This window comes from Colletes latitarsis, unplaced genomic scaffold (genome assembly GCF_051014445.1).
Source record: "Colletes latitarsis isolate SP2378_abdomen unplaced genomic scaffold, iyColLati1 scaffold0027, whole genome shotgun sequence".
Lineage (NCBI taxonomy): Eukaryota > Metazoa > Arthropoda > Insecta > Hymenoptera > Colletidae > Colletes > Colletes latitarsis.
In genome coordinates, this window is record NW_027488377.1 from 4,193,192 (window position 1) to 4,210,687 (window position 17,496).

A 17,496-nucleotide genomic window follows, 5' to 3' on the forward strand; every position below is an offset into this window, starting at 1 on the left:
ATTGATCGAAACCAGGTTTAATCGACTGTTTCAGTGTGGTACCACATTGCTACGTGATCCAATCCAGAAAAAACCCAGTATCAGTTCAACAAGTATGTGAAAAACGCGAAAGTATGAGCCTGATGAGGGCGAATCCCAGACCTATCCCAGACCTAACTTGCGTTATCCTCTAAAATATTGATCAAAACCAGGTTTAATTGACAGTTTCAGCGTGGTACCACATTACTACGTGATACAATCCAGAAACAGCCCATGATCCGTTCAACAAGTATGTGAAGAATGCGAAAGTATTAGTCTGATGAGTGAAAATCCCAGACCTAACCTAGACCTAACATGCGTTATCCTCTAAAATATTGATGGAAACCAGGTTTATTTGACTGTTTCAGTGTTGTACTTCATTACTACTGGATGCAATCCAGAAACAGCCCAGGATCTAGCCATGAAGTATGAGAAATATGCGAGAGAATGAGCCTGATCAGAGCAAATCCCAGACCTAACCTAGACCTAACATGAATTATTCTCTAATATATTGATCGAAACCAGGTTTAATTGACTGTTTCAGTGTGGTACCACATTACTACGTGAACCAAACCAGAAACAGCCCAGGATCTAGCCATGAAGTATGAGAAATATGCGAAAGTATGACCCTGATGAAGGCAAATCCCAGGCCTAACCGAGACCTAACATGCGTTGTCCTCTAAAATATTGATGGAAACCAGGTTTAATTGACTGTTTCAGTGTTGTACCACATTACTACGTGATCCAAACCAGAAAAAACCCAGGATCAGTTCAACAAGTGTGTGAAAAACGCGAAAGTATGAGCCTGATGAGGGCAAATCCCAGACCTATCCCAGACCTAACATGCGTTATCCTCTAAAATATTTATCCAGACCAGGTTTCATTGAATGTTTCAGCGTGGTACCACATTACTACGTGATCCAATCCAGAAAAAAACCCAGGATCTGTTCAACAGGTATGTGAAGTATGCGAAAGTATGAGTCTGATGAGGGCAAATCCCAAGCCTAAACTAGACATAACTTTCGTTATCCTCTAAAATATTGATCGAAACCAGGTTTGATTGACTGTTTCAGTGTGGTACCACATTACTACGTGACCCAAACCAGAAAAAACCCAGGATCTGTTCAACAAGTATGTGAAAAACGCGAAAGTATGAGCCTGATGAGGGCAAATCCCAGACCTATCCCAGACCTAACTTGCGTTATCCTCTAAAATATTGTTCCAAACCAGGTTTAATCGACTGTTTCAGTGTGGTACCACATTACTACGTGACCCAAACCAGAAAAAACCCAGGATCTGTTCAACATGTATGTGAAAAACGCGAAAGTATGAGCCTGATGAGGGCAAATCCCAGACCTATCCCAGACCTAACTTGCGTTATCCTCTAAAATATTGTTCCAAACCAGGTTTAATTGACAGTTTCAGTGTGGTACCACATTACTACGAGATCCAAACCAGAATTAGCCCAGGATCTAGCCATGAAGTATGAGAAATATGCGAAAGTATGAGCCTGACGAGGGCAAATCCTAGAACTGACCCAGACCTAACATGCGTTATCCTCTAAAATATTTATCATGACCAGGTTTAATTGATTGTTTCAATGTGGTCCCGCATTACTACGTGATCCAAACCAGAAAAAACCCAGGATCCGTTCAACAAGTATGTGAAGAATGCGAAAGAATGAGTCTGATGAGTGAAAATCCCAGGCCTAACCTAGATCTAACATGCGTTATCCTCAAAAATATTGATCGAAACCTGGTTTAATCGACTGTTTCAGTGTGGTACCACATTACTACGTGACCCAAACCAGAAAAAACTCAGGATCTGTTCAACAAGTATGTGAAAAACGCGAAAGTATGAGCCTGATGAGGGCGAATCCCAGACCTATCCCAGACCTAACTTGCGTTATCCTCTAAAATATTGATCGAAACCAGGTTTAATCGACTGTTTCAGTGTGGTACCACATTGCTACGTGATCCAATCCAGAAAAAACCCAGTATCAGTTCAACAAGTATGTGAAAAACGCGAAAGTATGAGCCTGATGAGGGCGAATCCCAGACCTATCCCAGACCTAACTTGCGTTATCCTCTAAAATATTGATCAAAACCAGGTTTAATTGACAGTTTCAGCGTGGTACCACATTACTACGTGATACAATCCAGAAACAGCCCATGATCCGTTCAACAAGTATGTGAAGAATGCGAAAGTATTAGTCTGATGAGTGAAAATCCCAGACCTAACCTAGACCTAACATGCGTTATCCTCTAAAATATTGATGGAAACCAGGTTTATTTGACTGTTTCAGTGTTGTACTTCATTACTACTGGATGCAATCCAGAAACAGCCCAGGATCTAGCCATGAAGTATGAGAAATATGCGAGAGAATGAGCCTGATCAGAGCAAATCCCAGACCTAACCTAGACCTAACATGAATTATTCTCTAATATATTGATCGAAACCAGGTTTAATTGACTGTTTCAGTGTGGTACCACATTACTACATGATCCAAACCAGTAAAAACCCAGGATCCGTTCAACAAGTATGTGAAGAATGCGAAAGTATGAGTCTGATGAGGGCAAATCCTCGGCCTAACCTAGACCTAACATGCGTTATCCTCAAAAATATTGATCGAAACAGGTTTAATCGACTGTTTCAGTGTGGTACCACATTACTACGTGATCCAAACGAAATATGCGAAAGTGTGAGCCTGATGGGGGCAAATCCTAGACCTAACCCAGACCTAACATGCATTATCCTCTAAAATATTTATCATGATCAGGTTTAATTGATTGTTTCAGTGTGGTCCCACATTACTACGTGATCCAAACAAGAAAAAACCCACGATCCGTTTAACAAGTATGTGAAGAATGCGAAAGTATGAGTCTGATGAGTGAAAATACCTGGCCTAACCTAGACCTAACATGCATTATCCTCAAAAATATTGATCGAAACCTGGTTTAATCGACTGTTTCAGTGTGGTACCACATTACTACGTGACCCAAACCAGAAAAAACCCAGGATCTGTTCAACAAGTATGTGAAAAACGCGAAAGTATGAGCCTGCTGAGGGCAAATCCTAGACCTATCCCAGACCTAACTTGCGTTATCCTCTAAAATATTGATCGAAACCAGGTTTAATCGACTGTTTCAGTGTGGTACCACATTGCTACGTGATCCAAACCAGAAAAAACCCAGTATCAGTTCAACAAGTATGTGAAAAACGCGAAAGTATGAGCCTGATGAGGGCGAATCCCAGACCTATCCCAGACCTAACTTGCGTTATCCTCTAAAATATTGATCAAAACCAGGTTTAATTGACAGTTTCAGCGTGGTACCACATTACTACGTGATACAATCCAGAAACAGCCCATGATCCGTTCAACAAGTATGTGAAGAATGCGAAAGTATTAGTCTGATGAGTGAAAATCCCAGACCTAACCTAGACCTAACATGCGTTATCCTCTAAAATATTGATGGAAACCAGGTTTATTTGACTGTTTCAGTGTTGTACTTCATTACTACTGGATGCAATCCAGAAACAGCCCAGGATCTAGCCATGAAGTATGAGAAATATGCGAAAGAATGAGCCTGATCAGAGCAAATCCCAGACCTAACCTAGACCTAACATGAATTATTCTCTAATATATTGATCGAAACCAGGTTTAATTGACTGTTTCAGTGTGGTACCACATTACTACATGATCCAAACCAGTAAAAACCCAGGATCCGTTCAACAAGTATGTGAAGAATGCGAAAGTATGAGTCTGATGAGGGCAAATCCTCGGCCTAACCTAGACCTAACATGCGTTATCCTCAAAAATATTGATCGAAACAGGTTTAATCGACTGTTTCAGTGTGGTACCACATTACTACGTGATCCAAACGAAATATGCGAAAGTGTGAGCCTGATGGGGGCAAATCCTAGACCTAACCCAGACCTAACATGCATTATCCTCTAAAATATTTATCATGATCAGGTTTAATTGATTGTTTCTGTGTGGTCCCACATTACTACGTGATCCAAACAAGAAAAAACCCACGATCCGTTCAACAAGTATGTGAAGAATGCGAAAGTATGAGTCTGATGAGTGAAAATACCTGGCCTAACCTAGACCTAACATGCATTATCCTCAAAAATATTGATCGAAACCTGGTTTAATCGACTGTTTCAGTGTGGTACCACATTACTACGTGACCCAAACCAGAAAAAACCCAGGATCTGTTCAACAAGTATGTGAAAAACGCGAAAGTATGAGCCTGCTGAGGGCAAATCCTAGACCTATCCCAGACCTAACTTGCGTTATCCTCTAAAATATTGATCGAAACCAGGTTTAATCGACTGTTTCAGTGTGGTACCACATTGCTACGTGATCCAAACCAGAAAAAACCCAGTATCAGTTCAACAAGTATGTGAAAAACGCGAAAGTATGAGCCTGATGAGGGCGAATCCCAGACCTATCCCAGACCTAACTTGCGTTATCCTCTAAAATATTGATCAAAACCAGGTTTAATTGACAGTTTCAGCGTGGTACCACATTACTACGTGATACAATCCAGAAACAGCCCATGATCCGTTCAACAAGTATGTGAAGAATGCGAAAGTATTAGTCTGATGAGTGAAAATCCCAGACCTAACCTAGACCTAACATGCGTTATCCTCTAAAATATTGATGGAAACCAGGTTTATTTGACTGTTTCAGTGTTGTACTTCATTACTACTGGATGCAATCCAGAAACAGCCCAGGATCTAGCCATGAAGTATGAGAAATATGCGAAAGAATGAGCCTGATCAGAGCAAATCCCAGACCTAACCTAGACCTAACATGAATTATTCTCTAATATATTGATCGAAACCAGGTTTAATTGACTGTTTCAGTGTGGTACCACATTACTACATGATCCAAACCAGTAAAAACCCAGGATCCGTTCAACAAGTATGTGAAGAATGCGAAAGTATGAGTCTGATGAGGGCAAATCCTCGGCCTAACCTAGACCTAACATGCGTTATCCTCAAAAATATTGATCGAAACAGGTTTAATCGACTGTTTCAGTGTGGTACCACATTACTACGTGATCCAAACGAAATATGCGAAAGTGTGAGCCTGATGGGGGCAAATCCTAGACCTAACCCAGACCTAACATGCATTATCCTCTAAAATATTTATCATGATCAGGTTTAATTGATTGTTTCAGTGTGGTCCCACATTACTACGTGATCCAAACAAGAAAAAACCCACGATCCGTTCAACAAGTATGTGAAGAATGCGAAAGTATGAGTCTGATGAGTGAAAATACCTGGCCTAACCTAGACCTAACATGCATTATCCTCAAAAATATTGATCGAAACCTGGTTTAATCGACTGTTTCAGTGTGGTACCACATTACTACGTGACCCAAACCAGAAAAAACCCAGGATCTGTTCAACAAGTATGTGAAAAACGCGAAAGTATGAGCCTGCTGAGGGCAAATCCTAGATCTATCCCAGACCTAACTTGCGTTATCCTCTAAAATATTGATCGAAACCAGGTTTAATCGACTGTTTCAGTGTGGTACCACATTGCTACGTGATCCAAACCAGAAAAAACCCAGTATCAGTTCAACAAGTATGTGAAAAACGCGAAAGTATGAGCCTGATGAGGGCGAATCCCAGACCTATCCCAGACCTAACTTGCGTTATCCTCTAAAATATTGATCAAAACCAGGTTTAATTGACAGTTTCAGCGTGGTACCACATTACTACGTGATACAATCCAGAAACAGCCCATGATCCGTTCAACAAGTATGTGAAGAATGCGAAAGTATTAGTCTGATGAGTGAAAATCCCAGACCTAACCTAGACCTAACATGCGTTATCCTCTAAAATATTGATGGAAACCAGGTTTATTTGACTGTTTCAGTGTTGTACTTCATTACTACTGGATGCAATCCAGAAACAGCCCAGGATCTAGCCATGAAGTATGAGAAATATGCGAAAGAATGAGCCTGATCAGAGCAAATCCCAGACCTAACCTAGACCTAGCATGAATTATTCTCTAAAATATTGATCAAAACCAGGTTTAATTGACTGTTTCAGTGTGGTACCACATTACTACGTGATCCAATCCAGAAACAGCCCAGGATCTAGCCATGAAGTATGAGAAATATGCGAAAGTATGACCCTGATGAAGGCAAATCCCAGGCCTAACCTAGACCTAACATGCGTTGTCCTCTCAAATATTGATGGAAACCAGGTTTAATTGACTGTTTCAGTGTTGTACCACATTACTACCTGATCCAAACCAGAAAAAACCCAGGATCAGTTCAACAAGTGTGTGAAAAACGCGAAAGAATGAGCTTGATGAGGGCAAATCCCAGACCTTTCCCAGACCTAACAAGCGTTATCCTCTAAAATATTTATCCAGACCAGGTTTCATTGAATGTTTCAGCGTGGTACCACATTACTACGTGATCCAATCCAGAAATAGCCCAGGATCTAGCCATGAAGTATGAGAAATATGCGAAAGAATGAGCCTGATGAGGGCAAATCCTAGACCTAACCCAAACCTAACATGCGTTATCCTCTAAAATATTTATCAAGACCAGGTTTAATTGAATGTTTCAGTGTGGTACCACATTACTACGTGAACCAAACCAGAAAATACCCAGGATCCGTTCAACAAGTATGTGAAGAATGCGAAAGTATGAGTCTGATGAGTGAAAATCCCAGGGCTAACCTAGACCTAACATGCGTTATCCTCTAAAATATTTATCCAGACCAGGTTTCATTGAATGTTTCAGCGTGGTACCACATTACTACGTGATCCAATCCAGAAATAGCCCAGGATCTAGCCATGAAGTATGAGAAATATGCGAAAGAATGAGCCTGATGAGGGCAAATCCCAGACCTGTCCCAGACCTAACATGCGTTACCCTCTAAAATATTTATCATGATCAGGTTTAATTGATTGTTTCAGTGTGGTACCACATTACTACGTGATCCAAACCAGAAAAAACCCAGGATCAGTTCAACATGTATGTGGAAAACGCGTTAGTATGAGCCTGATGAGAGCGAATCCCAGACCTATCTCAGACCTAACTTGCGTTATCCTCTAAAATATTGATCGAAACCAGGTTTAATTGACTGTTTCAGCGTGGTACCACATTACTACGTGATCCAATCCAGAAATAGCCCAGGATCTAGGCATGAAGTATGAGAAATATGCGAAAGTATGTGCCTGACGAGGGCAAATCCTAGACCTAATCCAGACCTAACATGCGTTACCCTCTAAAATATTAATCATGACCAGGTTTAATTGAATGTTTCAGTGTGGTACCACATTACTACGTGATCCAAACCAGAAAAAACCCAGGATCCGTTGAACAAGTATGTGAAGAAAGCGAATGTATAAGTCTGATCAGTGAAAATCTCAGGCCTTACCTAGACCTAACATGCGTTATCCTCTAAAATATTTATCAAGACCAGGTTTAATTGTATGTTTCAGTGTGGTACCACATTACTACGTGATCCAAACCTGAAAAATCCCAGGATCTGTTCAACATGTATGTGAAAAACGCGAAAGTATGAGCCTGATGAGGGCGAATCCCAGACCTATTCCAGACCTAACTTGCGTTATCCTCTAAAATATTGATCGAAACCAGGTTTAATTGACTGTTTCAGTGTGGTACCACATTACTACGTGATCCAATCCAGAAATAGCCCAGGATCTAGCCATGAAGTATGAGAAATATGCGAAAGTATGAGCCTGATGAGGGCAAATCCTAGACCTAACCCAGACCTAACGTGCGTTATTCTCTAAAATATTTATCAAGACCAGGTTTAATTGAATGTTTCAGTGTGGTACCACATTACTACGTGATGCAATCCAGAAAAAGCCCAGGATCTGGCCATCAAGTATAAGAAATATGCGAAAGAATGAGCCTGATGAGGGCAAATCCTAGACCTAACCCAGACCTAACATGCGTTATCCTCTAAAATATTGATCGCAACCAGGTTTAATGGACTGTCTCAGTGTGGTACCACACTACTACGTGATCCAAACCAGAAAAAACCAAGGATCTGCTGAACAAGTATGTGAAAAACGCGAAAGTATGAGCCTGACGAGGGCAAATCCCAGACCTATCCCAGACCTAACTTGCGTCATCCTCTAAAATATTGATCGAAACCAGGTTTAATTGATTGTTTCAGTGTGGTCCCACATTACTACGTGATGCAAACCAGAAAAAACCCAAGATCCGTTCAACACGTATGTGAAGAATGCGAATGTATGAGTCTGATCAGTGAAAATCTCAGGCCTTACCTAGACCTAACATGCGTTATCCTCTAAAATATTTATCAAGACCAGGTTTAATTGAATGTTTCAGTGTGGTACCACATTACTATGTGATCCAAACCAGAAAATAACCCAGGATCTGTTCAACGAGTATGTGAAAAATGCGAAGGTATGACCCTGATGAGGGCAAATCCCAGACCTACCCCAGATCTAACTTGCATTGTCCTCTAAAATATTGATCGAAACCAGGTTTAATTGACTGTTTCAGTGTGGTACCACATTACTACGTGATCCAATCCAGAAATAGCCCAGGATCTAGCCATGAAGTATGAGAAATATGCGAAAGTATGAGCCTGATGAGGGCGAATCCCAGACCTATCCCAGACCTAACTTGCGTTATCCTCTAAAATATTGATGGAAACCAGGTTTCATTGACTGTTTCAGTGTGGTACTACATTACTACGTGATGCAATCCAGAAAAAGCCCAGGATCTAGCCATCAAGAGTGAGAAATATGCGAAAGAATGAGCCTGATGAGAGCAAATCCCAGACCTAACCCAGACCTAACATGAATTATTCTCTAAAATATTGATCGAAACCAGGTTTAATTGATTGTTTCAGTGTGGTACCACATTACTACGTGATCCAAAGCAGAAAAAACCCTCGATCAGGTCAACATGTATGTTAGAACTGTGAAAGTATAACCCTGATGAGGGCAAATCCCAGGCCTAACCTAGACCTAACATGCGTTGCCCTCTAAAATATTGATGGAAACCAGGTTTAATTGATTGTTTCAGTGTTGTACTTCATTACTACGTGATGCAATCCAGAAAAAGCCCAGGATCTAGCCATCAAGAGTGAGAAATATGCGAAAGAATGAGCCTGATGAGAGCAAATCCCAGACCTAACCCAGACCTAACATGAATTATTCTCTAAAATATTGATCGAAACCAGGTTTAATTGATTGTTTCAGTGTGGTACCACATTACTACGTGATCCACTCCAGAAAAAACCCAAGATCAGTTCAACAAGTATGTGAAGAATGCGAAAGAATGAGTCTGATGAGTGAAAATCCCAGGCCTAACCTAGACCTAACATGCGTTATCCTCAAAAATATTGATCGAAACCTGGTTTAATCGACTGTTTCAGTGTGGTACCACACTACTACGTGATGCAATCCAGAAACAGCCCAGTATCTAGCCATGAAGTATGAAAAATATGCGAAAGTATGAGCCTGATGGGGGCAAGTCCTAGATCTAACCCAAACCTAACATGCGTTATCCTCTAAAATATTTATCAAGACCAGGTTTAATTGAATGCTTCAGTGTGGTGCCACATTACTACGTGAACCAAACCAGAAAAAACCCAGGATCCGTTCAACAAGTATGTGAAGAATGCGAAAGTATGAGTCTGATGAGTGAAAATCCCAGGGCTAACCTAGACCTAACATGCGTTATCCTCTAAAATAATGATCGAAACCTGGTTTAATCGACTGTTTCAGTGTGGTACCACATTACTACGTGATCCAATCCAGAAATAGCCCCGGATCTAGCCATGAAGTATGAGAAATATGCGAAAGTATGAGCCTGATGAGGGCGAATCCCAGACCTATCCCAGACCTAACTTGCGTTATCCTCTAAAATATTGATGGAAACCAGGTTTCATTGACTGTTTCAGTGTGGTACTACATTACTACGTGATGCAATCCAGAAAAAGCCCAGGATCTAGCCATCAAGTATGAGAAATATGCGAAAGAATGAGCCTGATGAGAGCAAATCCCAGACCTAACCTTGACCTAACATGAATTATTCTCTAACATATTGATCGAAACCAGGTTTAATGGACTGTTTCAGTGTGGTACCACATTACTACGTGATCCAAACCAGGAAAAAACCAGGATCTGTTCAACAAGTATGTGAAAAACGCGAAAGTATGAGCCTGATGAGGGCAAATCCCAGACCTATCCCAGACCTAACTTGCGTTATCCTCTAAAATATTGATCGAAACCAGGTTTAATTGACTGTTTCAGTGTGGTACCACATTACTGCGTGATCCAATCCAGTAAAAACCCAGGATACGTTCAACAAGTATGTGAAGAATGCGAAAGTATGAGTCTGATGAGTGAAAATCCCAGGCCTAACCTAGACCTAACATGCGTTATCCTCAAAAATATTAATCGAAACCTGGTTTAATCGACTGTTTCAGTGTGGCACCACATTACTATGTGATCCAAACCAGAAAATAACCCAGGATCTGTTCAACGAGTATGTGAAGTGTGCGAAACTATGAGTCTGATGAGTGAAAATCCCAGGGCTAACCTAGACCTAACATGCGTTATCCTCAAAGATATTGATCGAAACCTGGTTTAATCGACTGTTTCAGTGTGGTACCACATTACTACGTGACCCAAACCAGAAAAAACCCAGAATCTGTGCAACAAGTATGTGAAAAACGCGAAAGAATGAGCCTGATGAGGGCGAATCCCTGACCTATCCCAGACCTAACTTGCGTTATCCTCTAAAATATTGATCGGAACCAGGTTTAATTGACTGGTTAAGCGTGGTACCACACTACTACGTGATACAATCTAGAAACAGCCCAGGATCTAGCCATGAAGTATGAGAAATATGCGAAAGTATGAGCCTGATGAGGGCAAATCCTAGACCTAACCCAAACCTAACTTGCATTATCCTCTAAGATATTGATCGAAACCTGGTTTAATTGATTGTTTCAGTGTGGTCCCACATTACTACGTGATCCAAACCAGAAAAAACCCAGGATCCGTTCAACAAGTATGTGAAGAATGCGAAAGTATGAGTCGGATGAGTGAAAATCCCAGGGCTAACCTAGACCTAACATGCGTTATCCTCTAAAATAATGATCGAAACCTGGTTTAATCGACTGTTGCAGTGTGGTACCACATTACTACGTGATCCAATCCAGAAATAGCCCCGGATCTAGCCATGAACTATGAGAAATATGCGAAAGTATGAGCCTGATGAGGGCGAATCCCAGACCTATCCCAGACCTAACTTGCGTTATCCTCTAAAATATTGATCGAAACCTGGTTTAATCGACTGTTTCAGTGTGGCACCACATTACTATGTGATCCAAACCAGAAAATAACCCAGGATCTGTTCAACGAGTATGTGAAGTGTGCGAAACTATGAGTCTGATCAGTGAAAATCCCAGACCTAACCTAGACCTAACATGCGTTATCCTCTAAAATATTGATGGAAACCAGGTTTATTTGACTGTTTCAGTGTTGTACTTCATTACTACTGGATGCAATCCAGAAAAAGCCCAGGATCTAGCCATCAAGTATGAGAAATATGCGAAAGAATGAGCCTGATGAGAGCAAATCCCAGACCTAACCTAGACCTAACATGAACTATTCTCTAAAATATTGACCGAAACCAGGTTTAATTGACTGTTTCAGTGTGGTCCCACATTACTACGCGATCCAAACCGGAAAAAACCCACGATCCGTTCAACAAGTATGTGAAGAATGCGAAAGTATGAGTCTGATGTGTGAAAATCCCAGGCCTAACCTAGACCTAACATGCGTTATCCTCAAAAATATTGATCGAAACCTGGTTTAATCGACTGTTTCAGTGTGGTACCACATTACTACGTGACCCAAACCAGAAAAAACCCAGAATCTGTGCAACAAGTATGTGAAACACGCGAAAGAATGAGCCTGATGAGGGCGAATCCCTGACCTATCCCAGACCTAACTTGCGTTATCCTCTAAGATATTGATCGAAACCTGGTTTAATTGATTGTTTCAGTGTGGCCCCACATTACTACGTGATCCAAACCAGAAAAAACTCAGGATCCGTTCAACAAGTATGTGAAGAATGCGAAAGTATGAGTCTGATGTGTGAAAATCCCAGGCCGAACCTAGACCTAACATGGTGTAACCTCTAAAATATTGGTCGTATCCAGGTTTAATTGACTGCTTCAGTGAGGTACCACTTTACTACGTGATCCAAAGCAGAAAACCCTCGATCAGGTCAACACGCATGTAAAACTGCGAAAGTATGAGCCTGATGAGGGCAAATCCCAGACCTATCCCAGACCTAACATGCGTTATCCTCAAAAACATTAATCGAAACCAGGTTTAGTCGACTGTTTCAGTGTGGTACCACATTACTACGTGATACAATCCAGAAACAGCCCATGATCTAGCCATGAAGTATGAGAAATATGCGAAAGTGTGAGCCTGATGGGGGCAAATCCCAGACCTAACCTAGACCTAACATTCGTTATCCTCTAAAATATTGATCCAAACCAGGTTTAATGGACTGTTTCAGTGTGGTACCACACTACAACGTGATCCAAACCAGAAACCAACCAGGATCTGTTCAACAAGTATGTGAAAAACGCGAAAGTATGAGCCTGATGAGGGCAAATCCCAGACCTATCCCAGACCTAACTTGCGTTATCCTCTAATATATTGATCGAAACCAGGTTTAATTGACTGTTTTAGTTGTGGTACCACTTTACTACGTGATCCAAAGCAGAAAAAACCCTCGATCAGGTCAACATGCATGTTAAAACTGCGAAAGTATGACCCTGATGAGGGCAAATCCCAGGCCTAACCTAGACCTAACATGCGTTATCTTCTAAAATATTGAGCGAAACCAGGTTTAATTGACTGTTTCAGTGTTGTACTTCATTACTACGTGCTGCAATCCAGAAAAGGCCCAGGATCTAGCCATCAGGTATGAGAAATATGCGAAAGAATGAGCCTGATGAGAGCAAATCCCAGACCTAACCTAGACCTAACATGAATTATTCTCTAAAATATTGATCGCAACCAGGTTTAATTGACTGTTTCAGTGTGGTACCACATTACTACGTGATCCAATCCAGTAAAAACCCATCATCCGTTCAACAAGTATGTGAAGAATGCGAAAGTATGAGTCTGATGAGTGAAAATCCCAGGCGTAACCTAGACCTAACATGCGTTATCCTCAAAAATATTGATCGAAACCTGGTTTAATTGACTGTCTCAGTGTTGTACTTCATTACTACGTGATGCAATCCAGAAAAGGGCCAGGATCTAGCCATCAGGTATGAGAAATATGCGAAAGAATGAGCCTGATGAGAGCAAATCCCAGACCTAACCTAGACCTAACATGAATTATTCTCTATAATATTGATCAAAACCAGGTTTAATTGACTGTTTCAGTGTGGTACCACATTACTACGTGATCCGATCCAGAAATAGCCCAGGATCCAGCCATGAAGTATGAGAAATATGCGAAAGAATGAGCCTGATGAGGGCAAATCCCAGACCTGTCCCAGACCTAACATGCGTTATCTTCTAAAATATTGATCGAAACCAGGTTTAATTGACTGTTTCAGCGTGGTACCACATTACTACGTGATCCAATCCAGAAATAGCCCAGGATCTAGGCATGAAGTATGAGAAATATGCGAAAGTATGAGCCTGACGAGGGCAAATCCTAGACCTAACCCAGACCTAACATGCGTTATCCTCTAAAATATTTATCATGACCAGGTTTAATTGATTGTTTCAGTGTGGTCCAACATTACTACGTGATCCAAACCAGAAAAAACCCAGGATCCGTTCAACAAGTATGTGAAGAATGCGAAAGTATGAGTCTGATGAGTGAAAATCCCAGGCCTAACCTAGACCTAACATGCATTATCCTCAAAAATATTGATCGAAACCTGGTTTAATCGACTGTTTCAGTGTGGTACCACATTACTACGTGACCCAAACCAGAAAAAAGCCAGGATCTGTTCAGAAAGTATGTGAAAACCGCGAAAGTATGAGCCTGCTGAGGGCAAATCCCAGACCTATCCCAGACCTAACTTGCGTTATCCTCTAAAATATTGAACGAAACCAGGTTCAATTGACTGTTTCAGCGTGGTACCACATTACTACGTGATACAATCCAGAAACAGTCCAGGATCTAGCCATGAAGTATGAGAAATATGCGAAAGTATGAGCCTGATGAGAGCAAATCCCAGACCTAACCTAGACCTAACATGAATTCTTCTCTAAAATATTGATCAAAACCAGGTTTAATTGACTGTTTCAGTGTGGTACCACATTACTACGTGATCCAATCCAGAAACAGCCCAGGATCTAGCCATGATGTATTTGAAATATGCGAAAGTATGACCCTGATGAAGGCAAATCCCAGGCCTAACCTAGACCTAACATGCGTTGTCCTCTAAAATATTGATGGAAACCAGGTTTAATTGACTGTTTCAGTGTTGTACCACATTACTATGTGATCCAAACCAGAAAAAACCCAGGATCAGTTCAACAAGTGTGTGAAAAACGCGAAAGTATGAGCCTGATGTGGGCAAATCCCAGACCTATCCCAGACCTAACATGCGTTATCCTCTAAAATATTTATCCAGACCAGGTTTCATTGAACGTTTCAGCGTGGTACCACATTACTACGTGATCCAATCCAGAAATAGCCCGGGATCTAGCCATGAAGTATGAGAAATATGCGAAAGAATGAGCCTGATGAGGGCAAATGCCAGACCTGTCCCAGACCTAACATGCGTTATCTTCTAAAATATTCATCGAAACCAGGTTTAATCGACTGTTTCAGTGTGGTACCACATTACTACGTGATCCAAACCAGAAAAAACCCGGGATCAATTCAACAAGTATGTGGAAAACTCGTTAGTATGAGCCTGATGAGGGCGAATCCCAGACCTATCTCAGACCTAACTTGCGTTATCCTCTAAAATATTGATCGAAACCAGGTTTAATTGACTGTTTCAGCGTGGTACCACATTACTACGTGATCCAATCCAGAAATAGCCCAGGATCCGTTCAACAAGTATGTGAAGAATGCGAAAGTATGAGTCTGATGAGTGAAAATCCCAGGCCTAACCTAGACCTAACATACATTATCCTCAAAAATATTGATCGAAACCTGGTTTAATCGACTGTTTCAGTGTGGTACCACATTACTACGTGACCCAAAGCAGAAAAAACCCAGGATCTGTTCAACAAGTATGTGAAAAACGCGAAAGTATGAGCCTGATGAGGGCAAATCCCAGACCTATCCCAGACCTAACTTGCGTTATCCTCTAAAATATTGATCCAAACCAGGTTTAATTGACTGTTTCTGTGTGGTACCACATTACTACGTGATCCAAACCAGAAATAGCCCAGGATCTAGCCATGAAGTATGAGAAATATGCGAAAGTATGAGCCTGATGAGAGCAAATCCCAGACCTAACCTAGACCTAACATGAATTATTCTCTAAAATATTGATCAAAACCAGGTTTAATTGACTGTTTCAGTGTGGTACCACATTACTACGTGATCCAATCCAGAAACAGCCCAGGATCTAGCCATGAAGTATGAGAAATATGCGAAAGTATGACCCTGATGAAGGCAAATCCCAGGCCTAACCTAGACTTAACATGGGTTGTCCTCTAAAATATTGATGGAAACCAGGTTTAATTGACTGTTTCAGTGTTGTACCACATTACTACGTGATCCAAACCAGAGGAAACCCAGGATCTGTTCAACAAGTATGTGAAAAACGCGAAAGTATGAGCCTGCTGAGGGCAAATCCCAGACCTATCCCATACCTAACTTGCGTTATCCTCTAAAATATCGAACGAAACCAGGTTCAATTGACTGTTTCAGCGTGGTACCACATTACTACGTTATACAATCCAGAAACAGCCCAGGATCTAGTCATGAAGTATGAGAAATATGCGAAAGTGTGAGCCTGATGGGGGCAAATCCTAGACCTAACCCAGACCTAACATGCGTTATCCTGTAAAATATTTATCAAGACCTGGTTTAATTGAATGTTTCAGTGTGGTACCACATTACTACGTGATCCAAACCAGTAAAAACCCACGATCCGTTCATCAAGTATGTGAAGAATGCGAAAGTATGAGTCTGATGAGTGAAAATACCAGGCCTAACCTAGACCTAACATGCATTATCCTCAAAAATATTGATCGAAACCTGGTTTAATCGACTGTTTCAGTGTGGTACCACATTACTACGTGACCCAAACCAGAAAAAACCCAGGATCTGTTCAACAAGTATGTGAAAAACGCGAAAGTATGAGCCTGCTGAGGGCAAATCCTAGACCTATCCCAGACCTAACTTGCATTATCCTCTAAAATATTCAACGAAACCAGGTTCAATTGACTGTTTCAGCGTGGTACCACATTACTACGTGATACAATCCAGAAACAGCCCAGGATCTAGCCATGAAGTATGAGAAATATGCGAAAGTATGATCCTGATGAGAGCAAATCCCAGACCTAACCTAGACCTAACATGAATTATTCTCTAAACTATTGATCAAAACCAGGTTTAATTGACTGTTTCAGTGTGGTACCACATTACTACGTGATCCAATCCAGAAACAGCCCAGGATCTAGCCATGAAGTATGAGAAATATGCGAAAGTATGACCCTGATGAAGGCAAATCCCAGGCCTAACCTAGACCTAACATGCGTTGTCCTCTAAAATATTGATGGAAACCAGGTTTAATTGACTGTTTCAGTGTTGTACCACATTACTACGTGATCCAAACCAGAAAAAACCCAGGATCAGTTCAACAAGTGTGTGAAAAACGCGAAAGTATGAGCCTGATGAGGGCAAATCCCAGACCTATCCCAGACCTAACATGCGTTATCCTCTAAAATATTTATCCAGACCAGGTTTCATTGAATGTTTCAGCGTGGTACCACATTACTACGTGATTCAATCCAGAAATAGCCCAGGATCTAGCCATGAAATATGAGAAATATGCGAAAGAATGAGCCTGATGAGGGCAAATCCCAGACCTGTCCCAGACCTAACATGCGTTATCTTCTAAAATATTGATCGAAACCAGGTTTAATCGACTGTTTCAGTGTGGTACCACATTACTACGTGATCCAAACCAGAAAAAACCCAGGATCAGTTCAACAAGTATGTGGAAAACGCGTTAGTATGAGCCTGATGAGGGCAAATCCCAGACCTATCCCAGACCTAACTTGCGTTATCCTCTAAAATATTGATCCAAACCAGGTTTAATTGACTGTTTCTGTGAGGTACCACATTACTACGTGATCCAAACCAGAAATAGCCCAGGATCTAGCCATGAAGTATGAGAAATATGCGAAAGTATGAGCCTGATGAGAGCAAATCCCAGACCTAACCTAGACCTAACATGAATTATTCTCTAAAA